This window comes from Bactrocera tryoni, chromosome 4, assembly GCF_016617805.1.
Source record: "Bactrocera tryoni isolate S06 chromosome 4, CSIRO_BtryS06_freeze2, whole genome shotgun sequence".
NCBI lineage: Eukaryota > Metazoa > Arthropoda > Insecta > Diptera > Tephritidae > Bactrocera > Bactrocera tryoni.
The window spans coordinates 24420918-24447897 of NC_052502.1; the positions used below are offsets into that span (position 1 = coordinate 24420918).

Sequence of the window (26980 nt, forward strand, 5' to 3'; positions counted from 1 at the left end):
AAGCAGTACGGCTTTGTTGTTCCAAATATTTGTTAAGACATTCACTTTATAGTCGCTCCTTTGTGTCCATTCAACGCTTATTTACGCAGCTATAAATTCACTGCAACATTTATGCGCTTCCAGATATGACGAGTATGACCCCATTTATGGCGCGCTGCGAAGCCACTCTTTCACAAACCCTCTGCCTCTGTATCTCCAGCTAGCACCCATTTAGCACAACTATTTGTCACAATGCATTTCCCTATAACTGCTTGCATGTATGTGTGTATGTATGTATTGGGCACCACAGTAATGCCCTGCTTGGCTGCTGTGTCGGCGACCTTCCAAGGACGAGTCAGCATAAACAACAGGACAATAACTATGACTTTACTTGCTTCAAAAGGAAAATATTTAAAAAATTCTTTCACTGTGCGGACTTGATATCGCATTGCGTTACGCATTGTTGTTGCTGTTTGATGCTGCGCAAAAGCTCTTGGCATCGCTGTTGTTGTTGTCTTGTGTTGCTGTTAAAAGCATTTTCAGTTTTTCTGCTGCAGCAGAGCGCAAATATAAAGGCGGAATGGTAACAAAATATACAGTTATGTATAAATAAATATATATATCTACGCATATACGCACTTAGTAACGGTATTCATGCACATAAATACTTGTGTGTGTGTGTGTGCAAAAGTGCGCTCGTATGTTTTATGATTACATGGTAGCATGCTGCAAAGGAAGTTGAAATGGGAGCAAAGGGCTGTAATAAAGAAATACCAAAACAATAACAAGTAGTCAACAAAGAAATGCAAATAAGAAGATAGAAATAGTGTAAAAGCTTGCGCTCTGGCGCTTTAGTCTTCAAATTTAAGCTGCGTCCAGCGCTTGTTGGGTATCTAAACCCTTCCCTACATGTCTAACTAACCCTTCTCACACACTTTAAAGGGCGCATAGACCATGCGAAAGGCCAAGGCTTCTACGTATCTGCCGGTTTCATTTTTGCTCACATTTTCCCTCACCATTACAATCAGTTTAGCTTAAATTGTTATTGCTTATGTTGCCAGCATTCCATTGTTATTGTTTGTTCGTTTTCTGAACACTTTCTCACTTTCGACTGAGCGCATAAAAATTGTTGACTTTCTTGTGCTAATCTTCTGCTACAGCAAAGCTGGCAATTTCATGCTGGCAATGCTTTTTAACGGTGCAACCTGGGCTCCGCTACTTGACTTTAAACAATTTTTATGAATAACGGGAAATGAAATGGTTGATGGCGTTAAAAGTGATATGATGAGAAGGTGCGAAAATTTTTACATCACGAAATCGTTCGTTGTAAGTGATGAAAATACAAAATTACTATAAGTTACCGTATAGTGGAGGACTTTAAGAAAAGCTGGACAATTTATAAGAAATATAATCATGTCTCTTTGGCAACGCTCAATTTCTTGGCTCAATTTATCTGAGAGAAAACCTTTAGAAATGTTTTTGCATTTTGCTTTTTCGATAAAAGTTGTATTTCTGGAGATTCCATAATAAAAAATAGACAATTTATGGGATTACATGGGTTTATGGTTTCCAAAAAATCGAATTTTTATTGTTATATTAAATTGTACATTCCTTTAGAATATTGTTCTGAATTTTCAAGTTGATCCGGGTAACAGTTTCGGAGATACGGCATGGAGAACTTGTGCGCTCGAGGCTAGCTAAGCTAAGTGCGACGTTTTTAAGCGCGTTTTTCTCGAAACTATGTTTTTGAAGTCGGTTGGCAAGATTTTGCGAGATCTACTCAACCGATTTTCATGAAATTTTACACAGGCTTTTGAGATACAATTCACAAGGACTTGGAGGAAGGTTTTTTCGATTACAACAATTTGAAAAAAAATTTAATTTCCAAAAATCCACTTTTCAGTTTTTTTCCTTCGTCCAAGTTTTAAGTTAAGATTTTAACTAAAAAACGTATTTATTCACTTTAGAATATCCTGCGCATCTTTTTTTCGAAAGCTCAACAAAAATGGCGTCGCAGTTGTTGAGTTTAAAATATTTTTTTCCAAAAATTTCCGAATTTCTTTGTTAGTAGTGTATGTTTGTCACAATAAAAATTCAAATAAAGTACTTAAATTTTTATATGAGAAAAAAATTGTTGAAAAAAGGGTATTTTTTACCCGAGGATACTCATGTAAACCCGTTAGAAATTGAGTTGTCCCACATGTGCTGCCAGTATTTTTGAATATCTGGTATAGTGTGTTCGATTCGCTACTTGTTCATGTTTTATTAACGTGTTTCGTGTAATGAAATATACGTAGGCTTATCGGTTTTGTTGCTCTTGCATTACATTTTGTTTGAGATAAAGACACTGTAAGAAATGTGCAAAAATATCAATATGCAGCGTCTTCCAGTAGGTATGACGTGAATTGACAGCTCATGGCGGCCATGCTTGTTTACGGATTTGCGTTAAATTTTGCCAAACTGTGCAATAAGTTTTGCCCTTTAATTATCTCACCTTTCACTTTGGCACAGCGCTTAGAAATTGTCCAAGATTACGCAAGTTCAAGTTCTACGCAAAATCCGAAAAATGATCTTTTCAGATGAGGTCAATTATTGGCTTAATGGCTTCGTCAACAAAAAAATTTGTCGTTATTGCGGTCATGTGGTTCAGAAAACGCAGTTGCATTTCCAAAAATATGCTATTTGGTGCGGATTATGGTATGGCGGCAACACCGGTCCATTTTTCTTTCGAAGCGGACGGTCTTTATTAATTTTATAAACATGGACAAATGGCCTGCATAGTTTGGCGGCGCATTAATTTCGAGAAAATATCCCAGTCAAGTGGTCGCCAAAAGACAGCAATTTCCAGGCCTAAATAAGTTTAAAGCCTCACCAACTCGTAAAAGCAAGAGAAGACAAGCCCTGTCTTAGAAAGGATTGCTAAGGAAGTTCGTTGATATCTACAGCTCTGCCCCATAAGAGTAGATGCCACCAAGTAGCTTATTTATGGAGCGATAGAAATTGATTGTATGTAGATTATTTACGGATATTTTTTTATCGGTACCCGAAACGGTATATTAAGTTTACCACGAAATTTGAAATACCCCGAAGGAACGGCGGAGACATTTTAGAACATATCTGTATAAACATGTAACTGGCCAAATCGTCTGTCTGTATCTCTGTATGTCCAACTAGTATAGTTTTTGATATATGGATTGAAATTTTTCGGACGTCTTTTTCTCGTCCTGAATTGATTGAGTTAACCCGAACAACACTTAAATATATCGTTTCGATCGATGGATATAGAAAAGTTAAATGTTGAATTTGAACTTTATACTCTACTTAGAGAACTTATTTTTTGAAAAAGTAGCTTTACTAAGTATTTCTATCTCTCCTTAGTCTTTCTACTCTGAACTGAAGTTATCTTGATTAAACAAAAAAAAAATTTAAAAAAAGCTAGTTTTATATCGCTTTTATTCTAAAACTCAAAGGGAAATGATCGACTAAGTGAGAAGAATTCTAAATGCAAGTAATTTTTAGTTTAGTTGAGGGAGAGTATTTCTGTCCGGATCAAATTTGTTCATTTGAATATTTTTAATAAAGTTTCGTTAAATATGAAAGCTTAATCCCGAGCCTTTTGCGAAGCTTCACACTGGTAATGGAAGTAGTGGCATATTTGCTTTCAAAATTCCATACCCCGTGGTTTTTACAAAATTTATGATTCATATCAAATAAAATTCACACCATAATTATATTGTATCAAAAAAACAAAATAATAATGTATATATTCGCATTTATATGACTAATAAAGGACAACAGGATGTACATATATTGAGTCAACAAACGGAGAATATAAAGGCGAGCAGTCAATCATAATAACAATAAATTGTGGCAAATTGGCCCTTAGCACGCATACAATCGCATTTGCTTGCAGCAAATAAATGTGACTAATGCTGTTTGCCGCACACAACTTATTCAATCAATCCATTGCTGCAAACGTATATGGTACTTATGAGTACACACTACATATCTCATACCAGTATAAATCCACACTTGTTGTTTTTGTTTGCTAAACGAAGTTGCGCGTGTGTGTGTGTTGGCACGCGCCATTTGCACTGTGAGTTGCAGAAAGACCCTCAAGGATATAATAATTAATTTGCGCTGTTGCTCAGCGAGTTACTCTTGACATCAGACTAGCACGAATGCCATATTTCTAGGAGTACGTGTGTCCACACGGTTCTGCGAAAAGTGGATGGTTCTTATTCCGCCGGTCATACTTGTCAACATAGGTACTCAGTGGGGGAAACACAATGCTTGGCGTGCAAATATTTGCCATAGTTAGAATGAAATGTGGTCGCACTATTCCACTGTTGTGCGAGAAGAAATGTCAACTGGTGGCAACAAAGTAGCAGCGCTCTCACGCAGTTAGCCCAACAGGGTTAACCAATGTAAGCAGACGATTTAATTACTAGTATTCCCATATTGACTTTGGGTGTTAATTACTTGAACGCACAAGCCATAGAAATATTTGTGGAAATATATATTTCAATGTAGTTTTTTGAAGAATCTTAGTGTTATTATAGTGTTTTAATAATTCTTGAATTTATGAAAAAAATTTTAAAATTATTAAGTTTCTATTGTACTGTAGAGTTTAGTTTAAGTGTTTCGAGATTGAAATTATTATAATTACATTAGAATTTTTTGAGTTTTGCTATAATTGTTCCAAAGTAACCCAAATTAGAGTTCCTTTAAATTTATATGGCTTTTGAAGTAACATATTTTCTCCATTTTCTCCAAAATGGATTTCTCTTCATCTCACTTCATGGACCATGTTTTTTTTTTTCTCCAAAATTGATCAATCTTGAACTTACATATTGGACTGATGTCAAATAATTTAGCTTATGTTCCTAACCTATATTTTCTCTGTAGTAGTCCAGGCTAATTTATATACATATATTTTCTATCTCGAACAAATGGTACCCACTGATGAGATTTTTCAGATTTGAAATTGTTTCTCTATACCATCCAAAAGTGGATTAGACTTTGGCTTGCTTTTATTAACATAAAAGGAGACTAGGCCAGTATTATGTAAAGATTTGTATTGAAATATATTTTTGTCAGTCCGGGTCAAATTTGATCAGATGTTATTTGACATTTTTTTGTTTTGTATTGATATGCGCGAAAATTTAGGTTTTTTGTTGGTTCTGGTCCTGTATTGAAATACGGGAAAAATTTTTGTCAGTCCGGGTCAAATTTGATCAGATATTGACTATTTTTTCGTTGGAAAAATTTGGGTTTTTTGTTAGTCCGGGTCAAATTTGATCATATGTTATTTGACTTTTTTGTTTTGTATTGAAATATGCGAAAATTTAGGTTTTTTGTCAGTACGGGTCAATTTTGATCATATATTATTTGACTCTTTTTTGTTTTGTATTGAAATATGCGAAAATTTGGGTTTTTTGTTAGTCCGGGTCAAATTTGATCAGACGTTATTTGTCGTTTTTTTGTTTAGTTTCCGTATATTTTAATCACATTTTATATAATTGCATAATAGATCATACCCAAGTTTGGAAGTTCACATTTATGAAGACTTTTCTGTGAAATTTACCACATGACAGATGGCGCTCAGTTATTTTCCCAAACAGGCCACTTATTATAGGAAGTGTATCACTTTTGGGTAGTATAAATCTTGAATTACTTGCTATTTTATATTTGTGAGAGACTTTCGGATAATTTTACATTCGTCAGAGGACGCTATTGTCAAATTTTTATAAAATATCGCACTTATGTCTTTGGGGTATGGTCAACTTGCGTTTAAAATTCATTTGCTTCTAGAAACATCTGTACCAGTCAGATGGTCGTCAAGATCAGGCGATTTAACGCCTCTAGATTATTTCCTCTGAGGGTATGTTAAGGGGGTATTCTACTCTAGAATTTTGAAAACTTCGATTTTTTTATATATTTAAAGTTTAGACCCTTAAGAACATATCCTCCAAAGGATTTAGAAAAATTAAAATTATTTTAAGAGCTACAGTTACTTTAGTGACGCAGTACCTAGTCCGGTTCGGCCGTATCGAATTTTTTATACGCATTTTTCTCGAAACTACTTTTTTCCACACGGTACCGGTACGATATGGCAACTACGATTTATACCTGAATTCGATAAGTGGGTGTCAGCGTGGCAGCTTCAGTATCATAGCCACATGTCACATGAGAGCGAACAAACAATAAATGCAAGTAACAACAAAGAAGAGTTAAAAAAGCTTGTAGCATTAAATAACAACAACAAAAACACACTAAATACTTGAGAGCATAAAAACTAAAGTGCGCTCGAATGCGAACAGAAATAAACTCATGTGAATGAGTGCGCAAAAATGCATTTCAACGCACGAACAACGGAAACGAAGAAGAGAATGAAGTAAAAAATAAAATAGATGTTAAGTGTTAGAGCTCATACGGACTGGTAAGTGTGAGCATGTGTGCATTGACTCTATATACTAGCCAATAGACTATTGTTGCTGTTGCTGCCACTTGTTTGCCATGTGCGTGGGTATTTATGTGCTTGTGCCACACCCCATCAATGGCGGAAGTACACAACTTTAAACTGTTTACTTGGAAAAGGATAACGGTGATCTTAAATAAAAGTGTGTGTGCTTATTCATACATATGTGTGCATGATTGTGTGGGTATGTTGCGAGATAAAATATCATAGCTTGAGGACAACAATGAAGGCAATTCTCTTAACTAGGTCATTGGTTAAAGAAAGTGTTTGCTACGCGCTTTAAGGGATCGGAAATATATTTAAAGTATTTTATGAGAATTATTTGTCATGAAGATATTGTAAACAATTTAGACATTTATATGTATTTTTATGTAATTACACCGAAATATGTTCACTGTTTACAATAACTGACAGCTCCTACACTCAGAGTACACATTTCATTCGACTTCATAGCCAATTCTCATCTGGTTTATGCGACATAAGCGCCACTTTTCGTCACCAACTTTGGAATCGATATAGAAGTATATTCGATATTGCTGCGATTGAGCGGCTGTCTGTAGTTGGAAATTTGATTCATGAATCTTCAAATCTCAAATTGACTGCTTTTTAGTGCCAAAATTTGTCATTCTAACGCCATGTAGTGTAACTAATCGCACACATATATAACGAAAGATATAAATGAATAAATGCATCCATTACGAAAAGAAGGGATTACTTTTCACTAAACTTTATATGAGTAAATCTTTTAAGCATTCATTTTTCGGAATCCTTTTTTTGGTATACTCTTCGATCTTTGCATTTTAAACCAATGAATGAATTGTGTGCCAGCGCTTGTAACTATCTTTTTGAAAAGCAATTATTTGTGGATTCGCACAGTGAATTCTCGCATCTGCCACGCTTTTGTCAAAAGCTCCCCTCCTTTGTTGGCAAGCATAAGGAGGATACAATAATGAAAGGCGAAAATTCATTTTATGCATCACTCATAGTTTTTAAAGCCCTTACTCCCCCAATATCAATAATATGAACGCCCTGCATCGGGCACCATACATATGCCTTCCCCCACAAAAGCCGATTTTCATCGAGCTTGTCATAACTGCTCTACCAGCCGCTTATCAGTTGCATTGCAGTGGCACTTTGTATGGCACGCCGGTCGGATGCTATATTCCGTTTGAAATGTTGGGCTTTCATGCCACTGCACATTCACGGACAATGCATTGACCAAAAACGTTTATTGCATTTTTGTGCATATTGTCTGCTGATGCCAAAGACTCTGTGGCGACGTCAGCTGACCAGTTTCTGTTATGATGCGGTTCAATATGAAGCTTTGGTGTGCAGTAAATCGAAAGGCGTTCAGGTTGCATGCAACGCAAGACCATCTCCTGGAGCCACCGCAAATAGAATAGAGACTACGGCAAATATATCTTTCGTCCCACAGACCCCACGGCAGCTGATATTGTTTGCAGCTTTTTGAGTAATGCTGCCATTTGTGGAATTCTCTTTCACCTTCACGGATTCACAAATATAAGGTATCGCCTTTTGATTTCATCCTTCATGTTGCTTATTAACTTTTTCGCTTTCGTCTTAATCTTTCTTTCTTCTCTGATGAATAAATTCCATTATAACTTTTATTTCATTGCTTTCCTGTGCGGCGTGCGCTTTAAAGTCTCCGCTTTCTACTTTCCATTTGCAGGGAATTGTGAGAATTTCTTCAACTGATAAACGCTTTTGGCCGCTGGCATATCGCAGAAAAAACACTTGCCTGCCGCTTAGCGAGCCAAGGAATCCAAATAATGCTCTGCCGTTATACTTTCAATTTTATTGCATTTATGTAAATTTTTCCGGCAACGAGCCAATATGAATATAAAGGAGCCATATGCGATAAAGGGCGTCATTGGATAAGAAAAATATTGTTTTCTCGTTTTTTTTTGCATGGTATGCAGCGGGATTGCGTTAGCTGTGATAAGGAAGCAGTTCGCTTAAATTATTCTTTAATTTTAATATCAGTATTACGTAAAGGACGAAGCTAAGTGAAGTGAAGTTCAGTTAAGTTAAGTGAAGTTATGGTAACTTAACTTAATCATTTTCTTAAGTTATATGTATATGGTTTATCCTCAGAGGCGATGCGTACCTGCTTAGGAGGGTATATCTGCAACCATCAACCAACAAAGAGCTTACAAAGGAGCTCTAGGTAACCATTGATAGTGTGAAAGACTTATTTTTTGTTCAACAATAATTTTGAGCCACTAACGGTGGTGCCAAAAATACAAAGAACAGTTGAAGAGACTAAGTTGTCAGGGTTAAGGCCGAAAATAAAGATAATAATGCTAATGTGGGCCGGAGCATTATTATCATTGGCGTTCGTCCAGAACACCAGCGGACCCCGAACGGAAAATTCCCAGATCCTAAAGGAGGCGGGTACAAGCCCGAAACGTGGCGTTGGAAGTGCTATTAAACAATTCGGGTCCGTCAACGTCTTGCACAGATGCCTGAGTTTTGTTCCCATTGCGGTACCTAAAACCTGGCAAAACCGTGAAAGTGCATCGTGATACCAGTTTTCTGCACACTAAAGAATTTGCTAGGTTAGATAAATATTCAATATAGAGGTGTTATATATGTAAGTACATAGATTTGGTTCCGATCTGTTTAGTGAGGTTTTGAGTGGCTCTCTTCTAAAAAAAAAACCAGAAAAGAGTTTTTAAGAGAATTGAGAGGTTATGTCCACTTTCGCAATTAAGAAAATTCTTTACTATATCGATAGTACATAGATTAAATTTGAAGTCCTGCCAGCAAATAGTTTCGGAAATATGAGTGTATTTGTAAGAATTTTACATCTTCGGGTAGTTGCCTCTAAATTTTATGCTCGTTTTTCTCGAAGCACTGTTTTCCGCAACGTTCAGAAACAGTTCTTCTCAACAGTGAACAGAACGATTGATTTTCACACGACGTTCCTAGTTATACATATTTGTCACATAATGATGGAAGATATAAAATTTTTGCTAACAATTTCGGGTTTTAAGCTAAGTTAAGTTAAGCTAAGCTAAGTTAAGTTAAGTTAAGTTAAGTTAAGTTAAGTTAAGTTAAGTTAAGTTAAGTTAAGTTAAGTTAAGTTAAGTTAAGTTAAGTTAAGTTAAGTTAAGTTAAGCTAAGTTAAGTTAAGCACTGAGTTAAGTTAAGTTAAATATTGAGTTAAGTTATATTAAGTTAAGTGTAATTTTTTCATAAACATTGACTTATTGTCAACTGTCATTTTGTCAAAATTCTAAATTTGAACTACTTCTGCGATCAGTCCTTGTATTCATTTGTAGTAGTATTACAGTTTGTGGTTATTAAGTTTCAGATTAGGTTAGGTTAGGTTAAATGATAGATCGGCCCGTTTAGAACTCTTATCATATTGATGACCATTATGAATCGACGAAGCGTCTTGAGGCGATCACAAATTTGTTGAGGCGGCTAATGTCAGATTCGGCTATATCTCCTTGTTCGGCGAAGGTATGACTGCTGACATTAATTTGAACAGAAAAACCTTACCGTCAGAAGTATTTTTCCGGAGATCCTACTGGAAATCTACTACAGGATCAAGTTAATCCGAAATTAGAATGAAACTAAATCGCCGATTATTAAAGTATATAAAATTCGGTTTATGCACATTCTCTTTAATTTATTAATTAAATACATATATCGACTATCCAAAAAAATTAGCAAAAAACAATTTTTTTCTGACATTCTAGTTGAAGTAACCCATTGTATTAAATTAATCCCATTATTAGCGATTAATTAGATGATTAAGTTTTGGCCTGGACATGACATTAATATTTATTATGCAGCTCTGCTGGTAATTTAGCGCAATAGAAAGTGATTAGAAATTCATAGAAATATTTAATTGCGAATATTTTTGATGACAAACACCAGTGTCGGGCCTGCTACTAAATCAACTGCTTAAATAGTAGATAAATAATAATAAATGTCAGCAACTAAAGCCTGGCAGGTAAATAACTGTAATTGATTGGCAATATTGTGGTCTTAAAGCTTATGGCAAATCTTCAATTCGTTTGTGTTTGCAATTTATTTCCAATTAATCGAACATTAAAGCGACAACATTAAAGATATTAAAAATTAAGCTGCACAAATGAGAAGGCTTGTGGCAAAATAAACACGCTGTCTAAATAAATGGGATTACTGGAAATTAATAGACTGCACGCGCATAAATATTTGCTTTGAGGAATGTCAATGTGCAAATACATGAGGCTGTGGGAGTGCCGTTATATGAGCATATATATTTAACGAGCATAAAAATGCACTAAAATTTATGTCACACTTTATGAGTGCGAGTGTGTGAAATTATGTGCAAGCAAATAATTACACACACACACATGTGCAAAAATAAACATTGTAAATATTTGTGAGCGCCATAAATTATTAAATCACAGCGAAGCGCGAATTATTAATGCCATCAAAGTAAATAAATTATGACAATTCGCGTGCAACACGAGGGGTTATGCGGCACAGGGGCGCAGGTGGCGCTGCTATAGGCTTTAAAGCCGCAGAAGTATGTGAGTATTTATGTAAATATAACGGTCAAAGTGCAAATACAAGCCAAAAATACTTTAATTGTTACGATAATGTTTACACCTACACTGATACTTATATGTACATGTGTATGTGCGTGTGTATACCAGCATTGATTTTAATGTGGTCATATTAATATTAAACGCTTACGACAAGCCTTTCTGGGTTGATGGCCAATTTGATTAAACGAAAATTTATTAGTTTGACACTGCCAATTAAGCGAAAAAAGAGCGAGACTGGGAAAGAGAGGGAGGGGCAACCAACATTTGTGGAAAAAAAGTGCGTATAAAATATACCCAAGGGCTGAGTATTCGTGTATTTCTGCACTCTGATAAGAGAAAATATTATTATATATATTACTAGGGTGTTCGTTATTTACCAAATTGATATTTTTTTAACTGACGATTCTTGAAGTTGCAGGTATTTTCCGAAAACAAAATTATTTGAAGTAAAGAAACGCTTTATTATGCCCTGAAGCAGGTATATTAAGTTTGGCAAGAAGTTTATAACACCCCGACGGAAACGTCGATGACTTATAAAATATGACATATAATTGATCAGCATGACGAGCTGAGTGCATTAAGCCAGGTCCATCAGAACATTTCGGAATCTGTCTGTTTATGCGCGAATTAGTCACTCAGTTTTTGAGATATCGCTCTGAAATTTGGCACAAGTTCTTTTCTCTACCAGAAGCTTTTTATTTGTTGGAACCACCGATATCGGATTACTATAGCATATAGCTGCCGTACAAACTGAACGAACAAAATTAAGTTGCTGTATAAAGAAAAATTGTAATTGACAAGATTTCTTCTTGAGTTTCGACATGAGTTATTTTATAAGGCGCCGCTAAAATATCTGAAGAAATTTTCCAGATTTGACCACTAAAATATATAGCTGTCATACAAATCGGTGATAAAAATCAAGTTCTTTTATAGAAAACATTTTCATTTGACAAGATATCTTCACAAGATTTAGCATGGATTATATTCTAAAGCAGCGCTAAAATATCTGAAGACGATTTGTTTAGATCGGAACACTATAGCATATAGCTGTCATACAAGCTGAACGATCAAAATCAAATTCTTGTATGAAAAACTTTTTTATTTGTTGAGTTATTTTCATAAAATACGGCATACGTTGTTTTCTAAAGCAATTCTACAAAATCTGAAGAAATTTTTCAAATCAGAATACTATAGTATATAGCTGTCATACAAACTGAAAGATCAAAATCAAGTTCTTGTATGAAAAACTTTTTTAGTTGATAAGCGATTTGCAGGAAATTTTACACAAATTTTTTTCAAAAGCATCACTATAATCTACGAACATATTTTCAAGATCGCACCATTATATCACATAGCTATCATACAACCTGAACGATGAAAATTAAATTCTTGTTTGGAAACTTCTTTATTTGCGGAGAGTATGCTAACTTCTCCGAAGTTAACAGGTTTTTATTTATAATTTAAATCGTGCTAAGTCAGTTTACCTTCCCCATGAATTTAACATGGAATTTTTTGACCCTTTGCAATAATTTTTTGTTTCTGCAAAGAAAATTTGAAAGGAAGGTATTCTAATACAATTCTTTCCACTCTCCAAAAAAAAAAAATGTAAAGATTTTTTTCTAAAACCAGCTCTTTAAAAGTTATACGCAGTTAATATTATTCATCAAATGTGCAAAATGTTCATACAAGTGCCTTATAAATTCAATGTTGCTCATACGACATGGTGTACTGTAAATTCTATGTAGCTCATACGGCATGGTGTACCGTATGAATGTTCAGGTGTTGAAAGGCATATAATATAAACTACGTAAAACTTTAAAAGGAGTGGTTTTTTGAACAAAATTATTAAGACCTTTTATGTAGATCTGAACTTTTTGTTTCATTTCAAAAGTTGTTAAATTATTTCCTTAAAGCAAAAGTTAAAAAAATCCCATATTATATTCTTGTGAAAAGTAACTTATTTAAATTGGATAAATAGGTTATTAATTTTGCATGATTTTTTATTGAGCAAAAACAGAAACTTCAGGGGTCATGTGCAAAAACAAAAAAAAACGCCCCCCCTAATGTACACATACAGATCTATGCATTTGCTTGCCAACCTACATACATATATAAGCACATATGTATTTACATGTGTCATTGTGCGCCAATACTCATCTGTGCCAACCAATTAATTACATACTTTATTAATTAATTAATAATTTGTGAAATTACTCCATTGTGTGTTGCAGAGCAATAATGAAATGACAATGTGTGCACATTCACAATGCAATTGGCGCCTGCAAGTACGCAACAAACGTACGCACACACGCATTTAATAACGCGTGCCTTTGTATTTGTGCCGCTGGCACACTTCTCATCTCCAATCAGACACGTTCGGCTTGTCAAAGCCAATCCGGGCGCACGGCCAACCATTTAGCGCCATTTGCATGCGCGACGCTCGTTGCCAGGCTAATTATGCGCCAAACCGCAGAGCAGCGGTCGCAACGGCAACAGAGCGCAGCAGCAGCAGCAGCGCCAACTAAATTATGCAATGTGTAAGAGTTGCCAAAGAAAACGTTTGCAAAAAGACAATTAACGGCGATAAACTCGGCTTTGTATTTGTGCAGCTGTATGTATGTGCGCGGTTGAAAGTGTGGGTGTCTCTGTGTGCATCTGGTGGTGTATGTGTCTGCTCTGGTTCATAGTTACCACTGACTATGGAAACTCATATATGCCTCTGGGGTGCACAGTTGATTTGTAGTTCGGTCTGCAGTTGGAAAAGGGATTTATTTGTCATATTTCCCGATAGTGTTTTTACAGTCACTGGCATATTTATGTGTGCATATGTACATATAAGTATTGACACTAAGGACAATGGAGATAAATGTTAAATGCACACACATACATATGTACATTGATACATATACAGCGTATGCTGTCTAAAGTGTAAATGTAAAGCAAATGTGGTTACTGAAGTGAAAAATGAATTATGTGAAAAAATATAAGTATAGATATGAATGTATATGTGTGTGTACAACAGGGTGTGATAATAATTTCAGTAAATGATCAAAGCTGGTGGTATCAATTTCTCTTTCTTAGTCTCATATATTTTTTTGATGCTGAAAACATTTTAAGATCTCCTAAATTCTATTCGATATGAACTACATTATTATTTAGAAAGCAGTCCTGAGGTATTCCGCCTAGTTATACTAGTAGGAGTATTTGTTACGTAACGCCAATAACGTTCTAAGTCAGTAATACTTCCTTTGCTAATTGTTCTTAGAAATCTTATTATTGATACTTTTGCCTTCTTATGCTACCTCAAATAATTTTTAACAGGCACCGAGCTAGAAAAGTTTGGGAGGACACGCGTAAACACTGGTCATATTTCCACCATTACCATTGGACGATACCGTATCGTTCAAATGACTCCATGATGGCGATTATTACTCCTCATTGACCACAAAAATAACGATGCTATATTCGCAAGCTAGTCAAGTGGAGCCTAGTAGAAGATGAGTTGCTCAAAAACAATGGGCTTCGATGCCAAGTACACGCCTATGTTATTGTCATAATGGCAAAAGGTAAGTTTGAGAATACACTCTGGGACGTAATTAAAATGGGCTGGTGTAATATAGTAGGATTAAACATCAACCCTTCAAAAACAACCGTCGTCCCTTTCACAAAGTAAAGATCTCTTCCGAGCTTGAGGTCACTAACACTTGGTAGCAGGGAGTTGGAGGTGTCTAAAGAAGACATAAGACTCAACTTTACGGAGTAATACACATGTGGCATTAACACTGTCCGGAGCCAATAAGGCACTCATGATACGCAGACGTCTAGCGGGTAGATACTGGGGCTACAAGCCAGGTATAATCTGGTAGCTGTATACCATGATCGTAAGGCCTATTGTCGCTTATGAAGCGGTTGCTTGGACATCGAAGGCAACGCAGTCTTCGGTAGGTCTTAAATTATCGAAGCTGCAAAAACTCGGCTGCATCTGCGCTTCGTGGGCAATGCGTATTTGCCCAATCGCAACACTTGAAGTCATGCTGGAAATCACACTGCGGTTTCTATGGTCAATAGGCAGCGAATCTACCATGCTGCCCACGACAGCAGAGGGGTTTCGTCTCAACAAATGAAGTTCTTAGAGGAAGATACACTACTCGCCCTATTTTCAATAGAAGACGTTACGAAGAGGATAAACTGCACAAAAAAGTTTAAAGTTATTCTTGGTAGTAAGGCGGAAATGAGTGATTCCGCGAGGGGCCACACTATCCAGTGGTACACTGATGGCTCGAAAATACCGGAAGGCATTGAAGCAAGCATTGTGGGATCGAATTCCAAATTATCCTTATCATTGGGATGTTTTCCGAACATCTTTCAAGCAGAAGTCTTTGCTATAAGTTAGTGTGCAGAAATTAATCTCCAACGCAACTATCGCAGCCAGTATTACGCTATACTCAGCCATAGTCAAGCGGCACTAAAAGCGATCTCAGCTTATGAAGTCAAATTGCTTTTAGTGGAGGATGTATAGGAAGGCTCAAACGCCTATCAGTTTGTAACCGTGTATACCTGATCTGGGTGCCGCGAGGCATAAAGAGGTAGGCCACAATGAGCTGACCGACGCATTAGCCCGCACTGCAGCGGCTTCAAGGATGATGGACAGCATAAAGGAGATGCTCCGCACGGAGGAGAGAGTAGGGTTAGAATGGCACTGGCAGCAGGCAACAGGAATGCGCTACCCAAGTTACTATTGGGAAATTACAAGCTAGCATGGTCTAAAGATATGATTAAACTCCACGAGGCAAATTCCGTTTCCTTGTCGCGCTCCATACAGTGCAGTGCAGCCTCAAGAAACAATTTTAAATGTAGTCTTGTAGTCGCTAACTCTAGAACATCTGATTTTAGATTCCTGGATAAATTTACGTGGACAGGGATCATATCACATCCATCGCGTCCAGCAAGGTCCTGGATTTGTTCAGATAAGCCTTAATTATTTTAGTAAAATACATAAGTGAATTAGCTCTTAGGGATCGCTTCTTCGCTTGCAAGAAGTACAAGTGGGTCATCTCAAAAAAACTGGACTCCAAAAAAACCGACTTTTGTAAACATTCTCATATGATATAATCATCTCTGGATCATTGTGATTATTGATTGAAACAAGCTTACATTTCTATAATCGTGGGCCTAATAATTGTAATATGTTATTAAGAATATTCGTGTGGGGCTTAAGAATTGGTTTCGTTCGGTATTGATCAAAAAGTTTTGAGTTATTATTTAATTTCTTAAAAATTTTTGTTGAAAATTTGCATGTAGGTTATGTCAAAACCTTTCATGTATAGTATTGCCAGTTACGAGCTCTGTAGCGCTTTATATACAGCCACGAAATTCAAAAGACAAAAAGGCGGAAGGGAGATATTTTCCAACCTAATATAACCACCTCGTTATAATGAAAGAGCTCAGAGCTCAATGTAGGAATACTTTCAGGTGCTGAAGAAGGGTTGCCAGAACTCTATTAGATCTTAAGTGATTTGCTTAGAGGTGCAAATCTACATAATAATACATAAATGAAACGTTTTTGTCTAAAATTAACGACTAAACCATATCCATAGTTATACTACACTTATTAATGTAACCCACATAATTTTTCCGAACAATCGCCTCAAAGAGGTAGACAGCTAATAAGCGCTTATTAAAAGTTGGAATCACACACAATTGTGCTTATGTGCTATTGTACAATCTATATACAATTATATATGTAAAAATGCTGCTTTTTGCACATCCAACACCAGTTGACACATTTTATGATGGCAAAAACGAGTTGAGATTAACTCACACACACACTCACACTCACACAAGCGCTGATAAAAATAATTACATCCGTCCGTGGCACAGCGATGAAAACAGCAGAGCGAATAAGAGAGTGAGAGTGACAGAGCAGAATAAAAAAGAAAAGAATATAAAAGCGAAATAGTAAAATTACGCACAGCATTAGCGTGGTGGCAACACTGGCCGTTTTAAAGAGGTTATTATGTGACCCAAGGGATAGATTTATGCCGCGCAATGAATGAAGTGCCTACTAAGTGCTGGCTGACGGCTGGTTGCGGCTGCTGCAGGCACGGATAACACAGTCAACCGCAACACAAACACACACACACTTATACTTATGCACGTAGAAAGTGTGTAAGCGTTTTGTTTCAGATTTTGCTTTTGTTGCCACTTTCTTTGCCGCACATTAAGGCGAGCGCCGAGTTAACCGTGTGGGGCGCTGTGCCAGCTACATCTGTGTGTGATTGTATGGGTAAGTGTGGCAAACATGTTGGGCCGTGAATTGCCGCTGCGAATTTTCGCCGCCTTAGTAGCCATAATTCTTGCTGAATTGCCGTTGTTTTGGCGCCTAAGCGCTTTCGCTCTGCCCAAGTGCTAAATATGTGTGCATGTATACAGTGTGTGTGTGTGTGTTCGTGCGCCTATATTTATGTTTGTGTGGCATTTAACACAATTTGCTAGTTCACTTCATTTTCATGCCTCATTTTTGCGGCTTGCAACACAGCGAAAAGTGAAAATACAAAATAGGCGAGCATAGCTATGGCTCTGTTGTTGTTATTGTTGCTGTGTAATGTGCGGCTGTTTTTCGGCGACCATAACTTTTGTCACTGTTGTTATTGCTATTGCAAGCAATATATTTGTCTATTACACCGTTGTTATAATGAACTGAAGCGCCACTTTACGCAACGGATTTTTATAGGCGATTATTTAAAGCGGCACAGTGCCCGCCTCGCCTTCGCTGGTGTTGAGCGCTGTTGGGGAATAGCGACAGATGGGAGATAAAGCGCTAAATGCTCTTGCGGTATTTTTTCTTCGTGCTACGTACACTTATGTGCGCGTTAATACGCGTAATTCCGTTATGAAGTGTGTCGTTAGCGACATTTTGTGGCACCGTTTTGCGCGCCAAACACAAGCATTATTTGGGGACACTCCAAATTCATTGCAATAAAAGTTTTAAGAGGACATGCATGTGAGCGAAATCCAATTTAGTGTTATCGTTAGTAATTTTTTTTTTGTATTTTTCAAAGTTGCCACCTAATTTAAGATATATTTTTTTTATAATTATTTTTAAAATTGTAATCAAGCACACGAGTATGCGTGTGAGTGAAATTCAATTTAGTGTCATCCCTAAAAGAAATATAATTTGTACGAGAGTTGCCACCTGATTTTATATAATTGTTTTGTGCTTAAGTTTAAAACATCATAACGGACATCCGTGTGAACGAAATTCAGTTTATTGTTATCGTTGGTACAAATCTTTTTTTTAGAGAGTTGCCACCTGGTTTTATATACATAATTATTTTAAGATAATGTTTAAAAATCAGATTTAAACGTGGCTGCAAACCGTTTAAGTTTTGAAAGTGTTAAATTAAGAATAAAATATGGACAGAGTTGCCACCTGATTTTATATTCTATCTTACGATGAAGCTTAAAAATTGCAATCGAGAATGGCTGCAAGCCGTAATAGTTTGTAAGCGTTGAACTATGTAAGATTTAAATATGGACAGGGTTGCCACCTGATTTGAAATACATATTGTTTTAAAATTATGCTCAAAAACTACAAGTCGTCTGGCTGCAAGCCGTAATGTTTTGTAAGTGTTGAACTTAAACGTAAGGAAGCACAGTGTTGCCACCTTTACTGATTTGCACATGCACATGTACATATAGTATGTATGTACATACATCTTAACTTAAAAAAAATAATGTAATATTTATACGGTGTAAGTATTGCTTACAAAATAATTAAAAATAAATTTTTTTAGTGGCGTTGCCATATGGTTTAAAAAAAATGTATCTAAAAAATTTATAATTTGTTGTGAACAAAGGCGTGGAGATTCTCCTGGGTTTACTCATGTATTGAAGATTAGATATCTTCACATTTCACAAGGTTGCCACTTTTACCGAATTGCTATACATATGCTAACCTAAAAATTGAAAAAAATATTGCAGTTCTATGTTCTGAATGTTGTTAATAAAATTATTAAAAATGATTTTTTGACGTTGCCATCTGATTCGAAAAAAAACAGAAATAAATATTTATGTAATGAATTTGTAAATTTTTTTTTAAATAGTAATGTATGAACATGGCACAGAGGCTTAGGTAGCGAAGCCTTCGGTTTTCCCAAAACGCCGTGAATTGAACAGTACGGCACTCCTCAAGTGGGTTGCTAAGGACAGCATGCGTGCGACGACCAAGGGCTGCCACCTCCTATTTCTTCTAGAGTGTTCTGCGACTCCAGTGCTGATTGGATATCAGTTCACTGTGTTACATCCAGGAGGTTTCTTGGGTTGTATTTGAATGAAGCTTTCCCAACATCGGTCCGCAGAACCGGCTCTTTTAGTTCCCGTCTGAGAACAGAAAACAGATAGCGCATCTTAAGGAGGCTAAAGAAGATGGCTCCTAAGCTAGATGACTGAAAGGTTCATATGATTTGACTCGAGGGTTGATCAGGAATCAGAACTAGGACATTAATACCTCGGCCTGACAGGTTGTCAACAACAGCAATATGGGGGATTGGTATCTTTATCGAAGACGAGTCCTATAAGAGATTCAAAAAGAGGGGACTCCTTGGAACTATAGGTTCAGTGCCGTAGTTATAAGGCTTTTGAAGCCCAAGACTATGGCAGAGAAAAATTAAACAGTTAACAACATACCGGTTGAAAAAAAATTTACTCACTCCGGCACTGGTACACTTTAACAGAAGGTCCTAGAGGACTGACCAGCCGCAATTTTATTACTTTATTTCAGGTTCATGTTGATGAAAAAAAACTGGAAAGTAGATCTTTAGTATAATGCTTTAAAGGGAGGTTTGAAAACCAAATTTTCAGCTTTGAGGCACAATTTTAGTATGACTGATCTAAAATTTTTCAGCATTTATTGATTCCGTTGAGCTTAGCAGCCTGATTTTATAATAAAATATTTCCTGCTCATAATGTAAATATAATATATTGCTCTCTTTCGCTCTCAGCCAACCTTGAAAAACCTCAGTGGGTAGAGTGCCCTTAGAAAATCTGAGTATAAAGTCTCAACTATACGATGGAGCCAAATTATTGAAATCACATAACAAAATAGTATATTTTTACACAAAAACAACAAAAACAATTACCACACAGTTAAAAAATGCAATGTATATCCCGGAGAATTAATTTACTTTTGGCATAATGCGATTTATTCACCTGTTAAATATGGAATTCTACTTTATTATAAGTACTTATATATACATATATCTACTAAGGCCCTTTCAACCTTGCAAAGAGCACTTTAAACTAATAATTTTTTTAAATTTAATTAATCTTAATGTACTCAATTTAAATGCACTAAAAAGCGCGCTCAATGGAAAAGCGAATATGTAATGGATCAAAGTTGAGATGAAAAATAAAATCGAAGGCAGCAGCAGCAGCAGCTCGCTGCTCGGGAAAAACTTTAAAATTCATTATTTTATTTGTCGCAGTACGACGATTGCCATCATTACCCAGCGCAGAGTACGAACAACTTAACCGGCTTGCGCATTTTATATACGGATTTAATGTTATATTTGCGTTTTTTCATGTACCGAACACGCGCATATGAAATTCGCTATCAACTCACACATACATGGGTATATATAAATATACATATGTATAGGTGTATGTGTGTGTGTGAGTTAGCTGTTAAGCGCATGCTGCATGGTTGCATGACTGGCTGCTTGGCTGCTCGCTTGGTCGCTGGCATGCACAAAGTGAATATTTTACATAATGCTTAAAAGCTTTCCACAGCTTTTGGAATTTTCTTTTTCGGCGTTGCTGCTCTTCTCTTTTTTTATTTTTTGCTTTCGCCATGCACTAGCAATTGCATGCGGCCGTAATGCTTTGCTGCCTGCTCGTTTGCTTGGCTAGCTGTATGCCCGGCTACACAGCGCTCTGCTTAACTGGTACACCGTGGCGTGTGAGTGACATTAATATGTGAGAGTGTACGAGGGTAGCGCATTGCATTTGCGTCGAATTTGCGTCATCAAAAATATATTAAAAGACGTTCTTTTTGGTGCAATTTTTATTTTCTACCAGCTGGGTGAAATACCGTTATATAAGGTGCGGCATGGCAGGCAGTTGGGTGTAGGGTGCACTTGAAATTCGCCAAACCGACGTCTAATAATCTATAGCAAACACATACATGTGCAGTTACTTACAATTTACAGTTAATGTCACAGCTTTGCTTGTGTGTTGCGCTTAAAAGTTGCAATTGCAATTAAAAATAAATTTATAAAGCTTGAAAGTGTCAGCATGCTGCTTGATCGCCAGCGCACACAGCGTCTGTCCACACATTTACTTTACATATGTACACATGGCTTTTATGTGACTCATTTGTGTGTGCGACTCATGCCACAACTCAATTAACCGCGTCAAAATGGCTTACCATATTGAAGCATACACTCATATTTGCCTCCGACTCCAGTTGGTGTGTGTGTGTGCGTAATGTATGTTCGTGTGTTATTGGTGGGCGTGACATGGCGTATCAGCTGCGTTAAGCACAAAGATAGTTTGTCATCTGCCACATCAACAGCCCCTTAATGGCATTTCCTGTACGTGTGCGTTGAATTTTTTTTATTTATTTAAGCTCAGTTGTATAGGAAATATGTATAATTATACCCTGAACGTTGTATAAAAAATTCAGAGGGGATCTGGATCTTTGTTAAATATTAGACCCTCTAACAAAAACTCAGGATTTCGTTGAAATTAATTTTTTGTAAAATAACCTTGCACTTTTTCTTGAAATAACTTAAAAAGTTGCCAACTCTAAGTGAATGTGATAAAAAGCTTTTACAAACTCGATTTATAGTTTTAAAATATTCATATGTGCAAAATAACTTCGCTTTCAATGAATTGTATTAAATCTTGTTATAAAATTGGCAACCCTATTAAAGGAATCAATATCAGAAATATTACATTTAAGACTCATCGTGCAAACTTTAATTGCTCTGGTACATGTATTTATTTGGTTAAAATTTTCTTTGAAATTTGATTGACGTTTTTTAGACAGTTGCCAACCCCGCTCAAATACTCTTTAGAAATACTTTTTTAAATTTAGTTAATATAAGTTATATATGTATGTATTACATATATATATTTATATATATTCATTAAATTTCATTATTAGCTATTAAAATTCATAAGCTAGCTGGCAACCCTATTAAAGAAAAAGATGTAATGATATTAATATCGTAATATTTTAAACCTCCGGTGTATTTATTTACCGAAGTAATCATTTCTATTGAATTTTTATTGCATAGATAGGTGGCAACTTCGTCTTTATTTCAGGTAAAGAAATGTGAGTACAACGTTGTACTATAACAGTATTTAATTACTTAACTAATTCATTTCTATTTAATTTGTATTGCATAAAATAGGTGGCAACTCTTGTTCATGTAAATTAATATTAGTAAAACGTTGTATCATAACTGCTACCCATATTTTTTCATATTTATTTGCTATTATATTATATTTAGTTTTAACTGCTTAAACCGTTGCCAACCCTGTCTAATAGTTTCATCATTTATGCTTTAAAATCTGCAGTTTTAACTAACTTTACGCATACTGAATCCTCATTTTTCTAATTCATATAGTTTATTTGAATTTTTTTTCAATAAAATTTTAATATTTTTTAAGCATTCTGCTAATTGCTAATATTTGTTAACTGGCAACCTTAATTGAAGCATTTTTGGTTGTCTATACTATTACAGTATTTGCATATTCCAAATTTTTTGGAAATTGTTATTTTTTATTTTATGTGGCAACGTCACATTTATAGCTTTTTAGCTAAAAACCCCTTACTCCATAAAAGTTAATTCAAGAGCGTTAAGCGTTTGGAATGTTTTACTAGGACACCAATTTCTACGATTTCAAAAGTATGTACCTGAAAAAGAAAGAAAAAAATATATTAATATTTCGTGAAATTTTAATATACTATACATAACTTTATTGAAATACAATAACATAACAACATTTATCAATTGAACAGTTTTCGATAACTTAAAGTTAACTGTAATCTTAACTTATAAATGGAGAATATTTTTCCTGGTGTTGAGATCAAAGTTATTTTAGTTAAAGATATCGGAGAGTATTTCAAATATCACAAGCCACTAAAGCGCCGGTTAGGAGTAAAATTAGTTTCTAAAGTAACAACTTGTTGATATGATGAGTAAAATTTTATGTCAAAGCCTGGGCAGGACAAGTAAATGTTAAGCCATTAGTAAAGAATTTGATATTGTTTAGATCATAGATAGATGTGTAGTTAGACGAGGATTGCACCGCGACCTTAGGCCTTCTCCTAAATCACAAACTTACGTAGTCCCAGGATATTGATAAACTTCAATAGGGCGATGGGTTCCCTATTTGAAAACATGGATCCAAGGGCCTTTAGATCATGCCTGAATTCTCTTAATTTCGCTAATAACTAGCCATGGCAACGGAAGCGATATGATGCTGAGATTTACAGAACAATAATTTCAATAGTCTGTAATACCCTGGCTTGAGAATTAGTTTAAAACTATCAGGCAAAATAGTATAGCTATTTCATATAAAAAATTAGTGAAGGAAATGGCAGAATATGTAATAAACGCTAAATTTGTCTTGTGTGTCATAGAGGGTTTTATAAGATTTTTAGATTTTTAATATGCATACCGTCAGGAAATGCAAAATTCTGAGAAAATTTATTATAGCAATGTAGATATCAAAAATTATAGATTTCAAAGAATATAAGCCCAATGATTTTTTAAAAAGAATTTTAGTATAAGATAAAAATAAAATACACCAAAAGTTGGTTTTTGAATTTTTCACATAAATTTTTAGGTTATGTGAAAAAGATGCTTATATGTACATGTATACAAGAGTTATAGATCTTTTTATTACCTACAACTTGGCTATCTAACTTTTTTCTGTAGATTCCGAAGTTTTGCCAGAAATCGAGCAAATTCGAAAACGCCCTTTAGATTCCTCTTCCCGAACTCAGATCGGCCGTAAATTATATTTCCTATCATGTTGGTTATTTTATCTTTCTTTTTCGATAGGCGTCAACCTACTGTGAATTTTTTGTCTTTTTACCATTTTGAGGCTTCAGCACTGATCTGAGATATAAAATTTTTGTGTTTTTTGGAGTTTTATATATTTTTTTATTTTTGTAAAAAAACTTAGTTATACTAATTCAAGGATTGAATGTTTAACCAAATGTTTAGCCGGATTTTTAACCAAATGTTTAACCAAATTTTTAATCAAAAAAGCAAAGCTTGTTGAAATTTTGCTCAAAAATATTAAAGCTTAATTGCTTCCGCGACCTCCTCCCCTGCGCAACTCCATCACTGTTCGAGCAAACACAAAGTTGTCAGCATATATAGTATACACAGGAAAGTGTTATTGTGGTACGTGCAGGTTTTAGCGATATACTCGGCAGAGGTGACCAGACAGGCAGGCGTGCGCTTTGCTTCACTGCGCATACGAATGAGCTATGCTTCGCTAACGAACTGACGGACAGGAGGCGGCAGGCCATTGAAATGACCGCTGAGACACTGCTTGTGGGAGTTGATACTGCCATTGCTGTCACAGGCTCTCACACTCCGCTTCCTGGCCACACACACCCACCTATGAATACTCAATAAATTCGATAATGCACGTAGACATTTGCAGCAGTAATTATACAAGTTTTCGTTTAAATTGCATTTTTGTTCGCATTAAATGGAGGACGAATTTAACATACATACACATATGTATATACAATATATTGTATGATTTGTATATGTATATATGCATGTATGAGTGTATGTGTGGCCATTGTGCTCAATGTGCCATTTGCAGTTCATATTATGGCATTTCGCATTTATTTATGAATATTAATTTTTATCATAAATATGAAAAATACATAAAAATACACACATACGCACACAAAAACAAAAATAATGTCACCACTAAAATTAATTATAAAAAATACACCGAAGAAACATAAATATTTTGTTGCGGCAAGAATGGGAGCTTGAAAAAAATTACATACACACATACATACATCACGCACAAACACACATATGCACATGGGTAGTGTAGCATTTGCATGCAGCAAAGGTAATAAAATATTTGGTTCGCTGCACTCCATTTTTTTACATAACTGCACACAAACACATACATATATATAAAAGTAAGCGCTTGGCCTCTCGGTGCTGGCGTGTTTATGTTTGTGGGAACTTTGCCATATTTTCACAAATTTACTTTTATTAAATTTATGCATTTCGCCAGCAACGTGTTGTTGTTTCTCTGTGTTTTTTGCCGCTGACAATTTTGCATTTTTGCTGACATCCAGCTCATAGGCATAAGCGTTTCGGTAATGCTCGGTTGGCGTTATTTAAATATTTCAAGGCCTAAACGTCGATTTTCGTACGCAGAAATGCTTTTTGTTTACGGCAAATGGCTTGTCCTCTGCATGAATGTATTTCACTGGCGCTATGTTGGGCTTTTCTTTATTAATTTTCGTGCAACCATCTATGCAGCTGGTGTAGTCCGCCTATTTTGTGCCTGAAATATGGCCTTTTCATTGATCATTAAAAATTTAAGAATTTAAGTAAACGCTTGAATAAAAGGCGGTAAATTAATTCTGTTTTTATATTAATTGAGAATGTCAATTCTCTACTTAGGTTGTTTTCATTACATAACAGCTTAATTGAAAAGTCCCCGGTGTGACACATAAATGGCGTTACTGGAATTGAATTCTTATTATTTTTAGCCAGTCAGGTTTTAGTCAAGGGCTGTTTTCCGGAGATCTAAACCCGTTTGGATCGATCGGAACTCAGTGGACGTCCGAAAGAGGTTGTTACCAACGAAAACATCAATAAAATCCACAATTTAATTTTGGATGATCGTAATTTGAAGTTGATCGAAATAGCAGACACTTTAAAGAGATGAACTGAATATATACATACATCACATCAGTGACGAATATTTAGGTATGAGAAAGTTCTGTGTAAACTAGGTGCCGCGCGAGCACACTTTTGACAAAAAAACCAACGACGAGTTGATGATTGATGTTGAATGTTGAAGCGTAATAAAGCCGAGTTGTTGCGTCGACATGTGGTAATGAATGAAACATGTCTCCACCATTTCAGTCCGAGGTCCAATCGTAAGATATTTGGGTGAACTCAGAATCCGCTCCAAAGCGTGAAAAAATGCAACCGTCAGCTCGTAAAGGATCTGTATTATATTTTGGGATTCGCATGAATAAATTTCTGGTTTGACTTCCTTGGACAAGACAGATCTATCAACAGCGACTATTACGTAGCGTTATAATGGACAAAAGCGCCGTAAAACGTACACATTTGAAGAAAAAAAAGTGGTATTTCACTAAGCCAATGCACCCTGTCACAATTCAGTGAAAACAATGGCCAAAATCCTTGAATTGGGCTTCGATTTGTTTCCGCAACCACCGTTTCCTCCAGATCTGGCGTTTATTTTCTGTTCTAAGATCTCAAAAGAATGCTTGCTGGGGATTTGCATCGAATGAAGAGGTAATAGCCGACTATGAGGCTTATTTTGAAGCAAAGGACGAAAATGGCAGCGAAAAGTTGAAGGGTCGCCATAATCAGTGTCCTTAAATGGAATGTTGAATAAGTTGGTAGGCTCATGTCGTAGATGCGTCAGTGCAGAGTTTCTAGTGAGCCAACTGTATCCTCCACAGACTGGATCCTTTATGCTTATAACCAACATACATTTTACGTCGAGATATTGAATTGAAAGCATACAAAATACAGATTTTGCAAGAACTTAAGCTGCTCGACCTTCCCAAACAACTTCGTTTCATCCTATGGGCTCTTGAAAAGTTCCAAGACGATCCGACGTTTTCGGGCCAAATTTTGTTCAGCGATAGGGCCTATTTTTAGCGCAATAAGTACGTAGTTAAACAAAATTG

General features: G+C 35.8%; 1 protein-coding gene across 4 annotated transcripts in view; it reads right to left on the bottom strand.

Annotated features, from left to right (window-relative positions):
* Positions 1-26980, bottom strand: part of LOC120775939 (low-density lipoprotein receptor-related protein 2) — a 456014-nt gene that overhangs the window by 45738 nt on the left and 383296 nt on the right. The gene's annotated exons all lie outside the window — the stretch shown is intronic.